Source organism: Calidris pugnax, unplaced genomic scaffold (assembly GCF_001431845.1).
Source record: "Calidris pugnax isolate Ruff unplaced genomic scaffold, ASM143184v1 scaffold24, whole genome shotgun sequence".
NCBI classification, from domain to species: domain Eukaryota; kingdom Metazoa; phylum Chordata; class Aves; order Charadriiformes; family Scolopacidae; genus Calidris; species Calidris pugnax.
In genome coordinates, this window is record NW_015090922.1 from 27,522,987 (window position 1) to 27,538,303 (window position 15,317).

A 15,317-nucleotide genomic window follows, 5' to 3' on the forward strand; every position below is an offset into this window, starting at 1 on the left:
TTCATAGGATTTGTTTCCATGATTATCTTCATAACTTCTGTCTATTTTATAATGAATCAACTGCCTGGATTGGTTTTCTAAAACCTTTCTTGCAGCGAAACAGATGGCCATAGAATAGCCTTGCAGTCCCTACTGTCCAGGATCGCTGAGACAGCCAAGGTTTTGTTTTCTCTAGATTTACCTAATGAGCAACTCTGGAAGAAGAATCAAGCTGCGGTAAAGGTGAAGTTCAAACGATGAAAAATCACAGGGATCATGATGTTTTAAAATACCGACTTTCTCTTTTTTTCCCTAACAATTATAATCTTGTAACTATGCAGAAATGCTCTGGAGTTAACTGGCAGCTGAGCAAAAGCTAATGGTTTTAGTATTTGATTAACTGAGGTACTCAGCCCCATGAGGTGTATTGATTTTCAGATGTGCTGATTGCATGCCCTTTTGAGAGCACTGGAGGCAGATGTCTAAATTTGTGAAAGTTTGGATTAAAAACTAGACCGTCCCATAAACATTCAGCCACATACTTGAAAAAAAAAAAATCACAGATCCTTAACTGGTTCATTGTGCAAGCTTGGATATGAATACAAATTTGTTGTAATATATTTCCTTTCTGTAGAAATCTTCACAGACTATGCAGAAGAAAAGAAGGTGTCTTAATGCCTGGCATCTCCAGTGTAGCTTTCTGTTCCTCTGCACGGAGTGGGGAAAGTCTTGGAGGAACCAGGATTGATATAAGAAAGTGATACATATTGGGGTGGGAGCAACGGGAAACAGGTAAAATTCTTGTCTACATTTAAAAGAAAATGCACACATTTAAGAAAAAAACACCCTGAGGTGTTTTCTGCTCTCTGAGCCATTTCCTGCTGACTGTGTCACCAGAGAGCTAACATCTGAGTCCTCTACAAGCCTCTTTCCTGTCTGGCCAGCCCACTGCAGAGAGCCAAGTCCCCGTTCTGCCTTGGGGATTAGACAACGGCTACAGCAGAGGTGCGTGTCAGGGGACTTAAGCACAAGAAAACCTGTAGATAGGACCAGGCTGGCCCGTGGCCACCCAGAGTCTGTTGCAGCACAGTCCTGACCTCACCACTTTGGCTATAAGGATAGTATGGGTGCCTGTGCTGAAAGCCTTGACAAAATCAAGGTGAAGAACAGCATGTCCTACACGCTAGACCATTTTCTTTCTGCATTGGAGTAAGGCCCACCTTCTAAAAGGAAAAGTAACCGTAGAGGTAAGTGCATGTGAAGATGGAGGATTATATAATCCCTGGTAAGGTTTTTTTCAGTCTACTATTGTACTGCTCGTGTGAGTGACTGAGTGGGCGAGTGAGAGACATTTGACTTCACAGCACCATCCAAATATGATAGTCCTCATCCGCGCTGCACCCACCTGGTGCTTGAGCAGGAGGGCAACTCAGTGGCCAGAAGCAGGGGTTTGGGCGTGCTGGTCTTTTCTTTTAATCAAGCATCTTGAATTTAAAACTCGACCTCGCTGCCTTCTCTGACAGGAGACGTAGATGTGTTTGGCTCTGTACCATTCCAGGAGCTATGGCAAATCACTTACGACGCTCTGAAAGCCGTGTGAGTGGTATGTTCCCTAATGTGGTACACACAGACTTTGTTAGCAAGAACTGGCTCACGCTGGGAGCTCTGCCTGTCTGCTAATAGCAACAGTAATGGGGAACGAGAGGCATTTTTCATAATTGTGCTGCTGGAAAAAACCTAAAAATTACTTAGCTACAGATTGGCAATCTGAGCGTGCTCTCCCACTCCCTCATGAAGCCCAAAATCCCTCTAACTAAAACCTGCTGCTAAAGCCTCAGGGAGAAGTTAGCAGGTGCTGGTTGCTGCCCCTGGCCCTGGCTGTCTCTCCTCTGCTCACCTGTGCCCTCTCAGCAGCCTCAGCTCCCCAGGATTTTGGGGCAGTGAACAGCACACTTCCAAGTTTAAAGGAATGACGTTAACTCAAGATGCAAGCCATTTGAAAGGGGATTTATTTGGAGCTTGAACCAAGCTCACCCACCTCCACCCCCTGACCAATTTCTGATGGTCGATTTGGCAATGGCATTTTCCTGACTTGAAGGTTTCCTGCCTAATCTGTTGCTGAGGCCAAAAGTGATATAGTTAGTGAAAACTGCCATGAAGAACTGCCATAAAAATGCAAAGCAACTCAAAAATAGTGAAATTGCAATTTGCCATTTTTGTGTCCAAACAGAGATAGAAACTATCAATAAATATTTTGGGCAGAAATGCGGGCGGAAGCATCCCACGCTTCTTCGAAAAGCTCCCAGGGAGTGGCTCAGCAATGCTGAGTCTTCAGCAGCAATACCTGCTTCAGAAAATCATATTTTTTTCACAGGCCTATTTTAATCTCCACTGGGGCCCCCAGACACATAAAGTTGTCTCAGCACTGGGGCCTGGGAAAGAAAAAAAGTGAAGTCTAGCCATCCCACTGCTGGCAAAGGCTCCATATTGTGGTGCTGTGGCGTCAAGCAGAAGAGATGTTAGAACTGATGTGGCGGTTCACCCTACTTATAACAGTTGTGGTTGCTTCCAGTCATGAAAATTAAATATTTGTGAATAGATACTGAGTTATCTAAATCATTTTCATTTCAACTGCATCATCTCCTCGCTTCTCCCCCACCTCCCCCCTGAAATATTTGAGTCTTTGTGCTTTTTGACTTGTGGCAGCATATGTTTTGGAAGCACATCAGAGTGCTGAGGGCAGTTTATAATGTTCCTAGTAAGGCTGGAACTTCAACATTTTTAAAATTAATTACAAATACTTGCTGATTGAGGTAAACACACAAGCTGTCAGCAATTGCCAACAACGATCTTTTGCACGTCAGCCACTTATAAGGGCAAGTGTGTTATAAGCTGCTGTCCTAAAAACTCTAATAATTTTTATCCCTTGCCCTTTGCACGGCCCTTCAAGGGAAGTCAGCTCCACTGAGCAGGGTTTGGCTTCCTGGGTAGCCTGGTTACCTCTTTGAGCATTATCCACAGAGGAAGAGGAGTCAAACAGAGCAAGACAGCACCAGGCAGTAGTCACATGCCTGTTCACCTTCTGGCCCAAAGACTATATAGCCATAACCCTCCATTGCCATTTTTTTCTCTGTTTTTATTTTAAATGCCCCAAACCAAAGTAAGACAGTGTAGTTAAACCTGTCTCCCCCAAATCCACAGTCAGGAATGGGGAATATTCTCATTTTCAGGTACTTCACGAGAATACTCCAAATGTACTTTTTTTCCTGGTCTTCCAGAGAGGAAAAAGCACTTATCTGCTCAGATCTACCAAGGTGTTGTGATCAAGAGTGCATATGTTTCCTCTGCCCTGGGGCAGAGCTACCCGTACGCCTTGCCTGCAGTGCAGCATTTGCCACGGATTAAGGGCCAAATTCCCTCTCGTCTCTGGGACAGCCCCCCGGTGTGCCTGGGGACAGGGAATGGGGGTCCCCCCATGAGTGCCGCATGGCCACCTCGCCTGGCAGGCAGCCCCCCCCCTGGGACACAGCCCAGCCCCTGCCCTGGTACGGAGGGCAGTGCCAGCATTTTGAGACAATTTTATCCAGTTGCTAAGCAGCTGGGTCCCGGGGACACAAATACAGTGAAAACAAACTGCCCCAAGGGAAAACTGCTCTGGGAGGGCGCTCGCCGCTTCGGACCCCGTGGCTTCCTGTCCCCTCTCCGATGGGGCACTCACGGTTTCATGGGGCTGTGCCAGGGCCAGGCCCTGGAACAGAGCGAGGGTGTTTGCTCCAGGGGCTTCAGCAGCCGGAGACCCCCAAGTGGAGCTCTCCCTTCTGCCGGAGGGGCTGGCAGCCCATGCTGCCTGCTGAAGGTTGAGGGCATGGGGCTGGCTCCTCCAGCCCCTCCAGCTTTGGCTGTGTCTGTGCAGGGCAGCATTAAGGACCGCTGGGACCAGAGAGCAAAGCCACGTCCATCTCTCCAGCCCAGCTCTCAGGGCACCCACCACTGGGATGCGGTTTCTGCTTCTTCCCGTGGTTGAGTGTTTCATGGCAGGTGTTCTCCTTGTCTGACCAGCAGGACCAGCAAATCATACTTTTGAATACTTATAGACTCCTTCCACCATCCCTGACCTCTCAGAGAACTACTTTGTTTCAGTGCAAAGCGGAGGAGTAGCTCCAGCACAAAGAGTTGAGCAGACACCTAGACCCTCACCACCACACTATGGTGTTTCGTAGCCCAGTAGTTAGAGCAGAAACAGGAGATCTGGGCTCAAAACCCTTGAGCAATTCAAATAACATTTACCTTTCTCCAGTCTCCTCTAGTTGTTAGACACTCAGCCTTTCTGCACCAGTTTAATCCCCAAATCAAAGGCTGTCAGCCACCCAGGAATTAATCTTTAGATTAATCTTTAGAAAGATGTATCCCCTCCATGCAGCATGCAAGAGTAGGATGTGCCATACCTCAGCAGAACATTTTAGAACACCATACTGTGTGGCAAAACCATTTATTGTACAAGAGGGCACCAGTACAAATCTTCAGGGATGCAGCCACATTGCACTACAACCCCCTTGGTCATCCAGCAGCAGGCTGCCAGATGGGCATCTCAGCATCTGCTCCAGCTTGAAAACGGATTATCTGGTGCCACAGAGAATGGATTTATCATGACTGATCCCATTCATTTCCTAGAGGACATGCCAAGCGACTGAAATAGAAATGGGGTCAGCAATTAATAGGGTAGCTCTCAGTCACTGTCACTGTAAGTTGATACGATGATGGCTGGTTTACATATTTACCTGATAAATAGCTTACTGAAAGTTTTAGGAGAACACAGGTCAAGGAGAGTGGAGACATAACTCAAGGGGTAGTTGTGCAAAAACTGCCATCCTCACAGATTTCTTCTGCAGTGTGAAAGCATGCATAAATATTTCTCCTGTTTCAGGGAGTGTTTCTTCATGCCACTGGGGAAAGAGGAGTGGATGAGTGGCAATCAGCTGCAGCCTCGGCTCAGCTTTCTGCCTCACCAGGCTCAGCTGAAGAGTGTTTGACTTTATTCCTAAAAAAATATGTCATATATGCTATATTTTCTTGAAGTGGGGTAGGAAAACTTTTGAACACAAGAAACAGAGATTGAGAAGCATCTTTATGAAAGTGCCAAAATGGCAGTGACCCAAGCTGTCCTCTGCTGGAGCCAGGAGCTCTGGGACATCTTTAGTACTGTTCAGTACTTTAGGACTGTTTCAGTTTCTGATCCTTTTCATAAGTCCAACTTTCTCTGCAGCTCATGGGTAATACCGCTCCAGCAGAACCCACGGCGCTTTTTTAGAGAGATGTTATTTCTTCCCCAGGCAGGAAATTTCAAGCTTGTCAAAGCACTTTTCTGAGCCAACAAGAGCTACAGTAGAAAAATTTTGATCGAAAGCAGGTGCAGAGCTGGCTGAAAAAGAGCCGCGGTGCAGTTTGCATAACCCCCAGGGGAAAGACATGGACTCTGCATGAGGAAAAGAGAGGCTGAGCTGAGGGTGACAGGGTGAGCCTGCAGGCAGCCGGGGGTGGGATGGCTCCCTCAGCAGCTCACATTGCGGCCTACAAACGTTGAACTGCAAGTCTGGTTTAACTTGGGTGGTGATCCAGGTTGTCTAGCCCACTGGGGGGCAAATACGCTGCTCTTTTCTGCTGGTGGGATGAAAACGTGCAATGGTCACAGGTTTAAGCCTTGGGGATCAGAAGCCAAGGCTCCATCCTCCACCCAAAAGGGCCTAAGGAGAAGAGATCTGTTTGTCAGGGGGACTGAGGCTGCCACAGAACCCACTGATGGTGGGGAACGATGGACAAGGCAAGTCCTTCTGGGAACACGAGGCTGTATGCAGTTCCTGGGGATCAGAAACTTGTCTTCTTTATGTCAGCCTGTAAAGTGAAGAACTCCAGTAAAACCAGTTGGTCTGATTTAGTGAAATACCTATGGATGGTGCTGGAAAGAAACTTTCCCAATTATGTATAAATTTTGCATTCATGAATGCCATAGTCCACTAAAAGAGCTGACCTCATGCTCTTCCAGGCATAGCATCTAACTTCTGCATTGCCTAAAAGCAGATGTCTCTTTGGGAGTAAAAAAAAAAATCTTATGGTGTCAAAGTCCATTTGAAGAGCTGCATGTACAGAGCAGCTTTGCTGCTGGGATACAGCCAGCTTGCACCCAAACACCCTGGTGAGGATGGCTTGAGGGGTGGGGTAGGCAGACCTGGACCCCTCTGCTGTGGGCAGATGCAGGGATGGACCCACAGCACCCACAGCAGAGGGACAATACGCCTGTGTAAGGCAAACATGGCCCCCTTCTTATTTCCCTCCATAGATCACAGTAGATTTCTCCAGCAAGGTGCCATTATCATTTACACCTGGGATCTAAGACAGCCCAGGAGGCACCAGCCAAGGTGCTTCTGCCCTGGTTATGGTGGAAGGGCACAGCCCATGATTTGGGCTCACTGAAAAGAAGGTCTGTGCCTCATGTGAAGTGGAAATCACTCCACTGCTGCTCAAAATTTCAATAAGAAAGGCGCCTTCCTTGCTGGCAGTCTTTACAGTTGTGCTGTCAGTGCCACAGAATTTCATCTCCAGAAGCCTCTGAGAAAGTGAGAGTTGCCAGCATTTTTACTGAAGTCTCAGTTTTTATGATTACAGAGAATATCTAGAAAGTGGCATCTGAGCAGGCCTCAAAAGTTCAGAAACCAGAATATAAATAAAGATCAACCCCAATTATTATTTTTTGAAGTCTAAACCATGTTGATAATTTTAGTGGCCCTAACTCATGGCTTGTGAATGCTTTGAAGTGTTGTTACTGCTCCTGACATGGAATAACCCTACACTGGCTTTGTTTACAGGCAGGGATTTCCTTCCCTAATAAATAATTGAAAGCGTTTGGACAATTAAGTTTCCAGAGTTGTTAATTTAGTAGTTTCCCTGATCACTAACAATGAGCTCTTGAAAAACATTAACACTAAACTACCACAAGAGTAGGAATTAGTGATTTAAAGACCTTTGAAGACCTAACATTAGTTTTCTGATGCTGCATTTTTTAACTAAGCTGTATTCCTTTTCCCCCCATAGTCCCTCTGCTCTTGGGCATCCCTCAGATGCACAAACAAGGGAGGGATATGTGGAAAACTACTGCTTCAGAGGCATATTAATATGTATCTTAAGTTAGATGTATATACTTTATGTAAAATATGTAATATAAATTATGATTTTTTTTCTATGTACACGCAAATTAAGTACACGTAGGACAGCTTGTGTACATGGGCTTCAGTAACAACCCCCAGGAGTGAACACTTGGTACAGCCAAGTACCTCTTGGCTGTAGGTACTGACAGCCAAATTTTTGTTCCCCATGCATGGAATATCCCGTTTTACAATTAATTGGGGAGGGGTACCAAAGCCCCCAGCCTGCTCTGCACAGGCAATTGCCTGTAGTCACAGACCCATCTCTGTCCCAAGGAGAAAATGCAGTCTCTCCTGTTACTCAGTAGAACATCAGGCTTGAAAAGCCAACAAAAATATCCCCTGGGTTTCATGGGCCCATGAAGGGAAAGATGTAGGCACGTGTGTGTGTGTCCAAGCGGGGAATTCAGATATGGTGTGGCCAGTGCCTGTGGCGAGCAGGGAACCAGCCGCTGTGGGTGCTCTCCATCAACAAACCCCGTCGTGCCAAACGCCCTATCAAACTTGCATCACTAGTTTTGCCCCAAAATGGGAGACAGCCTTCAAAAGTCTAAATAATGGCCAGGTAGCTGGGCCAAGCAGGCAATAGTGAACACAGAACGCTCAGCAAAATGTCTTTTTTTTTCCAGTCAGTCCCTTCTCTGGGGAGATTGGTGAAGCCTCTACGCTGTGGTTGGTCTTCCTGAAACAAGGAACCAGCTGTCCCAGGTGTGCATCCACAGACCTGAAGGATGATCTGCACCCTGAAGGTATTTATGTGCTTCTAGCTCTCATCCTGCGTGTGCATCGCACATGTAGATTTATTCTCAATCAAACTTGCGTTAGACATGCCTCTTCTTGATGTCTCTCTTAATTCCCAGTCCCTGCAAGCTCCAACACCCTGAAGCCTTCAGCTTCAGTCAAAATTAGGTTTAAAATTCAGCACTTAGCCTTTCCTGTCTGAAAGCCATTTTTAGGCCAAGCAGCATTGATTTAGACAATTTATCGAGGTATGCTGCAGCTCAAGAGGGCTTTTGGTGCTCCTGAGGCTAAAATTAGATGTGCTGGCTGCATTTTGGCTGTCACACTGGGGAAAGATGCTCTGCAGAGGGGTGACTGCTGGAGCCCAGCAGTGTCCCCCTGACCTGAGGGTGTCAGCCCTGCAGAACGTCTGGAAAACCACAAAGCTGACCTTCAGTGGAGAGGCCTCACGCTGTCTCTGGGCACAGGGCAGGACATTTAGCTTTCCCTCTGCCAGCTGCCAGCAGGAGCAGTGCTGAAAGGCCAGTTCTGCTTTCCCTTGGAGGCACCGTGAGATGCTGTTTTCCCAGTGCAGGATTTTGGGGTGGCAGCTGCCAGCTGGGAACAGGGTGTGCAGAGATAGCCAGGAGAGAGGCTCCCTGTCACTGCCCTTGCTGAGAGCTGGGGAGCCCTCCCTGAGAAAGGGCCACCATGTATGCACAGCTGGGACGTGTCCTGCCCTCCATTGATCATGTTGCCATGGTGTGAAACACCCATGGTCCATAGAAAGCTCCTTTTCAGGAATGTTTGGCAACTGAGAAAGTATTTTCTGTCTGTCAGTGTATTTTGAATTTAAGTTTCTCTATAAGCCATAAGGAGAATGACTTGCTCCAGCAAACACTTTTATTGCATACCGGTGGGTGCCACCTCTGCAGGACACCTCAGTGGGGGGACATGTTTTCAGGTTGCTGGTGGTGAACTGACCGGCTGCGATATCATACCAGGACAGTGTCCCCATGCAGGCCCCAGCATGAAGCCTGTCAAAGTACGGGGACATTTACTCCACTGCTAGCCCGTGCTTTCGGCTGGTGCTCACAAAGGTGTCTGTGCCACCACCTCAAGTGCCTCACAAAGGTCTGTTTCTTACACTTCCCACCATGAGGCTGCTTCCAAGTGACTTCAACTGATGCTTTGTGCAGTCTTTTCAGGAGGTTAAAAAGATGCTTTGAGCTGCATGACGAGACTCAGCCTGAGGTGAGCATTGTTGTTTGATACCAGGGTCAGAGCCTCCTGCTTCCACTGAAAGTCTCAGAACAGGAGACTCTATGTACCTTCTGTTACCAAGAGAATATCTGAAGGATTTCAGCACAGAAAAACTCTTTGGAATAACTTCAACACTGAAACAAAATGTTGTCCTGTAATAAAAAAAAAATTGGAAGTTCATTCACTGGGCTATAGCTCATACAGTTAACTGAGAAAGGGGTGTCCTCTTTGGCTCTTCACAATGAAGACCTGTGGGCTGGGAGTAATTTGGGAAAGGAAATACTGCCATCACTGGTCCCACTGAGGCCGAGAGGGGCCATGAGGGCCACGAGCCATAAGGTCTTTGCCTTAGTTACTTACAACCACTTTTGCGAGGAAGTTTTTGTATTCTATTCCTATTTTCCTTTTCTATTCTGTATGTGAAAAATGAATTCACAGCCCCCATGGCCTTTATCTAGCTGGTCTTCAAAAGGTAACAGCAAATGTTAATGTTACTGTCATTACACTTGTATGTCTTCCACACACGCAGGAGCAGCATCCCCACAGGAAAGCCTGTGAGGGCATCTGGAGGTGAAGCGAGTGATCTGTGGCCACCCCGAGTTTGCTCCTCAGGTAAAGACCTGAGCGGAGACATCCCACAGTGATGCCCTGGTGGCTGCAGCTCAGCTGTCCACCGCTCCCATCCCAGCTCACCCCTTTGGCGCAGGAGCAGGACGAGGCACTTTGGGCTAGGAACCCCAGCCCTGATGTCAAAAGGGACAGCAAAGAGCCAGGCTGTGCCACAATCATCTGCTCTGGAAACACCGTGACAGATGGAGCTCAGAGTTTTGCTCAAAGGAGAAACGTTGGCAGATTTTCAGCATTTCAATTGCTGTTGCCAAGAGTGAGCATTTCTAAGCCCTGATTTCTTGAATTTAAGAATATACGTATAGCTTTGTTTGCATCCTGGTGACACTTGGTGTCCTTCAGGACAGTGAATGCCCCTTCCCTGCAACCACCATGGATCTGAGTCCTGCTGTCTCCTGCAATGACCAAGCACAGAAAGAAAACATGTGTAACACAAAAGCGGATCAGATGTAGGTTAAGGGCTTTTGAACTGAGCACGTTTTGCAGGTAGCTTGCAGCTGAGGCTGTTGAAGTCAAAAGTGATTTTAAATGTGGCAGAAATAACATCAACCCCATGAATGTTTAAACAGCAGAGCTCTGGATCACTTAAAAATCTTTCAGCGCACAGCTCCAGCAACAAATTTTATGCACCACGTGCTCTTTCTCTCTCTTTAATCGGATTATAATTACTCTGTTCAGAACGCTACACGTGGCGAATGCACTCGCATGTTTTGCCCGCTCTTCTCGAGTCAATCTGGCAGCTTGGATCTGGTTCTCCCCCATCTCAGGAACGTTGCTGCCCTCAGTGGGGCTGGTTTGCAGACACTCAGCCCTACACAAGTGGTTCAGCTGTGTGGCCAGAGCAGTGATTTGAGCTGCATCACCTGTGCGCCAGGAGGATGCTGGAGCCGTTGGGTTCTACCTTGCTTTTGCTGCTTTTTTTTTTTTAATTTAAACTGCTAAATACCTCATCCCCATCTTGAGGCAGTGTGAAGCTCTGAAACACTGGATTTTCCCCTTTCATGGAACAGGAACCTGGTTTGTTCCCCCACCGGTTGCAGTGCCCGGCCCTGGTGTCTCCAGGATGGGTGAGGATGTGGGGTGGGTATGGTGCTGGCCTGGAGGCTGAGACATCACCAGTGCTGGCAATCACCCCTCACAGTGTGGGGGGAGCCACTGGCAAATGCAGCTCCCCCAGAGCCCATGTGTTTCGTCTGGTGATGGTCAAGCTGGGCTGCGGGTCTGAGGAGAACCTGGGGAGCCAGAGCTCTGGTCCATCGTGGTCTGTGGTCTGGTGGGGTCACAGAGACAGGGATAAGTGGCAGTGGGGACAGGATGGATGGGTGCTGCTGGCTGCGTGTGACAGCACACACCGAGCAGCAGCTCCAGAGCCTCCCTGTGATGGACGTAGCAGGGAGACCGCTTCTGAAACGCTGGCTGTAATGTGTCCCACAAAAACATTGTTTTTAATTGGAAGATTAATAATTTCTTCCCTACGTATTTCTGCTGCCTGGCTGAAAAAGGGTATCTAAAATTAGCTTCCCCAGATAAAGACATTTTTGTCATATTTGGTACATTCCTACCCAAACACTGAAAGCCAGCTGTTTGGGCTAGGTTACGGAGACAAATCTGTTTGTAACTATACTGTTAGCCCTGGAATTAATAGCTTTTTTATCTGTCTACATCCTATGCTCATTTTTTCCATACTCAGAGAGTTCCAGAGGAAGCATTATAAGGGCTACATAATTAAAACCAGAAGTGCCTCCCAGTGAACTTAACAGTAAATGCTAATGGCATTTCTAGCAAAAAGTAATGCCTTGGGGGACTCATTGCAAATGAGCTAAGAACAACTCGGGGCTGTTGCTTTTATGGTTTTTAACTGAATCTGTACAGTTGAAAGGAGTTGGGATTTGGATTTTTTCATGTTGAAGTCCTCTGTAACTGCGGTCACCAGCTTCTGGGTAAAACCTGAGATCAGATTGAGAAGCTACCTCTGATTCTGTTGTTTATCATCGCGTAACTTCCCTCACGAGGACATTACCATTACAACCCAGTTTCTCCATCTACTCTTCTGGCTCTACACTGGTGAAAGTCATTTGACTTCATGGAGAGGTGTTGGAGTGAGAAAAGTGCTGGGTGCTGGTCTGAGGAAAGGGCAGTAGGAGACTGGGAACCCTGTGGTCCCCGATGCCCACCTCTGGGCTGATGCCAGCAGAGGGGCCAAGGGCTGGCTCTGAACATCTCAGAGCTCTGCACCCTTTAGGGCAGAAAAAAAGAGGCTGAGAGAGACAAAAATAATGTATTTAAAGAATGCCCACAAAAATCCAGCGGTCTCCTAATGGCCGTGCTTTGCAAATTCTTCTGTGCCTGATTTTCCAGGCATGCATGGGAAGCTTGCACAGGGGGTTTTAAACCGAATGTTTTGGGAGACTTTGCTGTAACTGGGAAGACTTCCCATGGGCTGGTCACTGAGGGGCTGGCTGCAGGGGTGGGGACTTTCACAGGAAGGCAGAAAATTGGGGAGAGGATAACAACTCAAGACGAAACCCTTTTCTGCACGGAGGGCGAGGAGGATTGCACCGGTGGGCTGCAGACGGGCTGCAGGGGTGCCTGGCTTATGTGCTACTGACAGCTAAATGCCTCGAAGGGAAAGAGCCCCGTCCTGGCACAGGGCCTCTTGCTGAGCTGCTTCTGCAATAACAAACCGTGCTACTGGGGAGCAAGCCCAGGACGAGAAACCTTCCTTTAAAAAACAAGCCCAGTGATGGAGCAGGCTGGGCTGGAGGTGCATGAGCTAGAGTCCCTCTTGCCAGCTCCTGGCTTCTGCACCATCTGCCAACACCAACCCCCCCCAGAGCCCTGAAGAACTCAGATATAACCCATAAATGGACAGCTGTCTGCCAGAAGTGACCTAGACCAGTGACTGTCTGGGCAGGGAGAAGTCTCAGTCACTGTAACATGGCTGTAGGCCTGAGGGACCTGGCTGGGTGCATGGACAAGTTCCCACCATGCTGGGAGCAGAGGGAGCAAACGTCATTCCTGGCAGAGGAATGTGCTGGACACATCAGTGACGAGGGACTGCACAGGGCTACAGGGCAGAAGTTGATTCATCTAAATCATAAGGAAGCTTTGTTTGCTCCCAGCCAGCACTGGTTTCGAACCAGCTGGTGGAAAGACCATACAGGAGCGTACGTCACTCTTGATCTAAGCTTGTTCTTAGTCATCTGTGCTCCTGTAATATTACTGGTGAAATCTTGGTGATGAGAAGCTTCCCCGGGGCTGTTGCAGTTGATAACAAAAGTCAGTTGAGTTGATACCAAAATTAGTGGGTTGACCCAAAGCTTGGGTAAAGCCTGGTGGTAAAGATACGGTACAACTTGCTCAAAGATGGGGCACTCAAAATTATTTGATCTGGGATTTTTTTCCCCTTTCTCAACTCCTTGTAGTGGTTGCTGGAGGAAATGCAGCCAAGATTTGCATGAAATTTAATATGCCAGGTGTGCTCCAGCAAAAGCAAGTACCTGACAATTAGTTACGTTATTAAAGTGTCTTGGAACTTTACAACTTCTTGTTAATAAGACACTGCATAACTTTCAGTGACAGGAAGACCATTCTCTCAGTGAGATGAGAGCCAGAGAGGACAAACCAGAGGACAAGCAAGAACTGTGTTGGCAGGGCAGTGAGCCAAGAAACTCTCATCTATTGGTACTTTTTGCTGTGACTTTGGCCAGACTCAGTTTCTGGAGCCAGCTCAGTGTGTCTCAGACTGCAGGTCAGGGGATTGAGATGAGAGCCGGAGAGGACAAACCAGAGGACAAGCAAGAACTGTGTTGGCAGGGCAGTGAGCCAAGAAACTCTCATCTATTGGTACTTTTTGCTGTGACTTTGGCCAGACTCAGTTTCTGGAGCCAGCTCAGTGTGTCTCAGACTGCAGGTCAGGGGATTCTCTGAAGGACTCAGAGGCACCTTAGGGTTAGAGGCAGCAGCACAGCCCTGGCCAGCAGCAGCTCCCAGCAGCTCAGCCCCCACAGAAGCCACCAGTCACTGCTGCCAGCCTGGTGGGAGCTCCTTGGTGCCCTGAATCACCAGCAGCAGCTCAGTTTCTCCAGGATGGAGAAGTGAAAATAAGCTGTAATTACTGGCCTCAAGCATTCGCAGTATTCCCTCCTCCGGGGGAACTGAGCTGCAGCCAAACAGGGGTGGAAGCCAAAGGGTTCGGTACAACACAAGGGTTTCTTAAACATAAGCTTATAGGCACACATCAGAAGTTTCCTTCTTGGCAGATGCAAGCTCTGAAAAATGTGGGAAGGAGAGCTGGATGTTCAGTCAACCCTTTAATAAAAAACAGCTGTAATAAAGTCCGGGCTTCCTGCAAGTTGAAATAAATTTTGCCACCAAGCTAACGGGAGCCAGTGCTTCAGCTCACGTAGCTGGGAAATGTCAGCGTGGAGAGAACCCACACCATAAATTTTCTTCTCCAATTTGAATTTTGTTCCTTCTTCCATCACCTTTCTTTCATTCCCTGTCTCCATTGCAACACTGCATGCCACAGCGTCCTTTCATAGCAGCTGCTGTGTTACAGCAACAAAAGCAATCCTTGTACCCTACTTTGTGTCTAGCTGCAAGTAGGACATTTTCAAAGGCTGCCTTCACTCTGGTCGTTGGACTTCAGAGATACATTGGACTTCCAGGAGATACATGGCCAGCTGAATTTCAGGGTTGCTGGCACTCTTGCCACTTTTGGTAAGAAGGGAAGCTAAGGCTGAGGTCAGGTCCTCTGGTTGGTCACTAAAATCATTGAACCATCCAAAAAACACAGAAGACTTCCCCCCCTGCCACCCTTTTTTTTTTTTTTTTTCATTCCCTCGTTCGTTTTGGAGACAAGGATTATAGGAAAAGTGCAGTAAGCTATTTTCAGGGCAGCTACAAGTTTTTTGTCTTGTTGGCATCCCAGTAAAATCCTGACCTGCCAAGGGCATTTAGCCCTGTATTTTGGTCCTGTATGAGATCCAAGTTTCGCAGCCATTAGGCAGCAGAGCTGATAAATGCTGTGATTTAAAGGTTGCCTAATGGAATCTTTTGCCCCAGAAGACATTCAGAGTAAAATCCACAGCAATGCTTAAAGAAAAATGATGAGCTTTGAAAGTAATGTGTTGGGCTGAAGGTCAGTAGAGACACAGCTGCCAGGCATCAGCCAAGCCTGGCTCAGGGGTCACAGGCAGCTGCCCACCCCAGCAGCTGCCCTAAGAGAAGGTACATTTACCACGCTGAACACACTAACTTGTCCTGGCAAGAAAATCAGGCTGCTGGTGAGGAGCAGGATGAGCTGTGTCCTGTTCCTTGGCATCTTCACCTTGAACAGCAGGGAGGAGAACAGGAAGAAGCAACGTCCCTGGGAACAGGATCTTAGGGGACAGAGGGTCTGTTGGAGGACAGGGATGAGCTAATTGTGGGTTTTCCTTCTCTGCTCCATTAGGATGGAATAAACTTGGTCTCGGATCAGCATCCTTTGGGTGCAGCTCAATACCACTGGGGAACTGTATTAGGGATGCA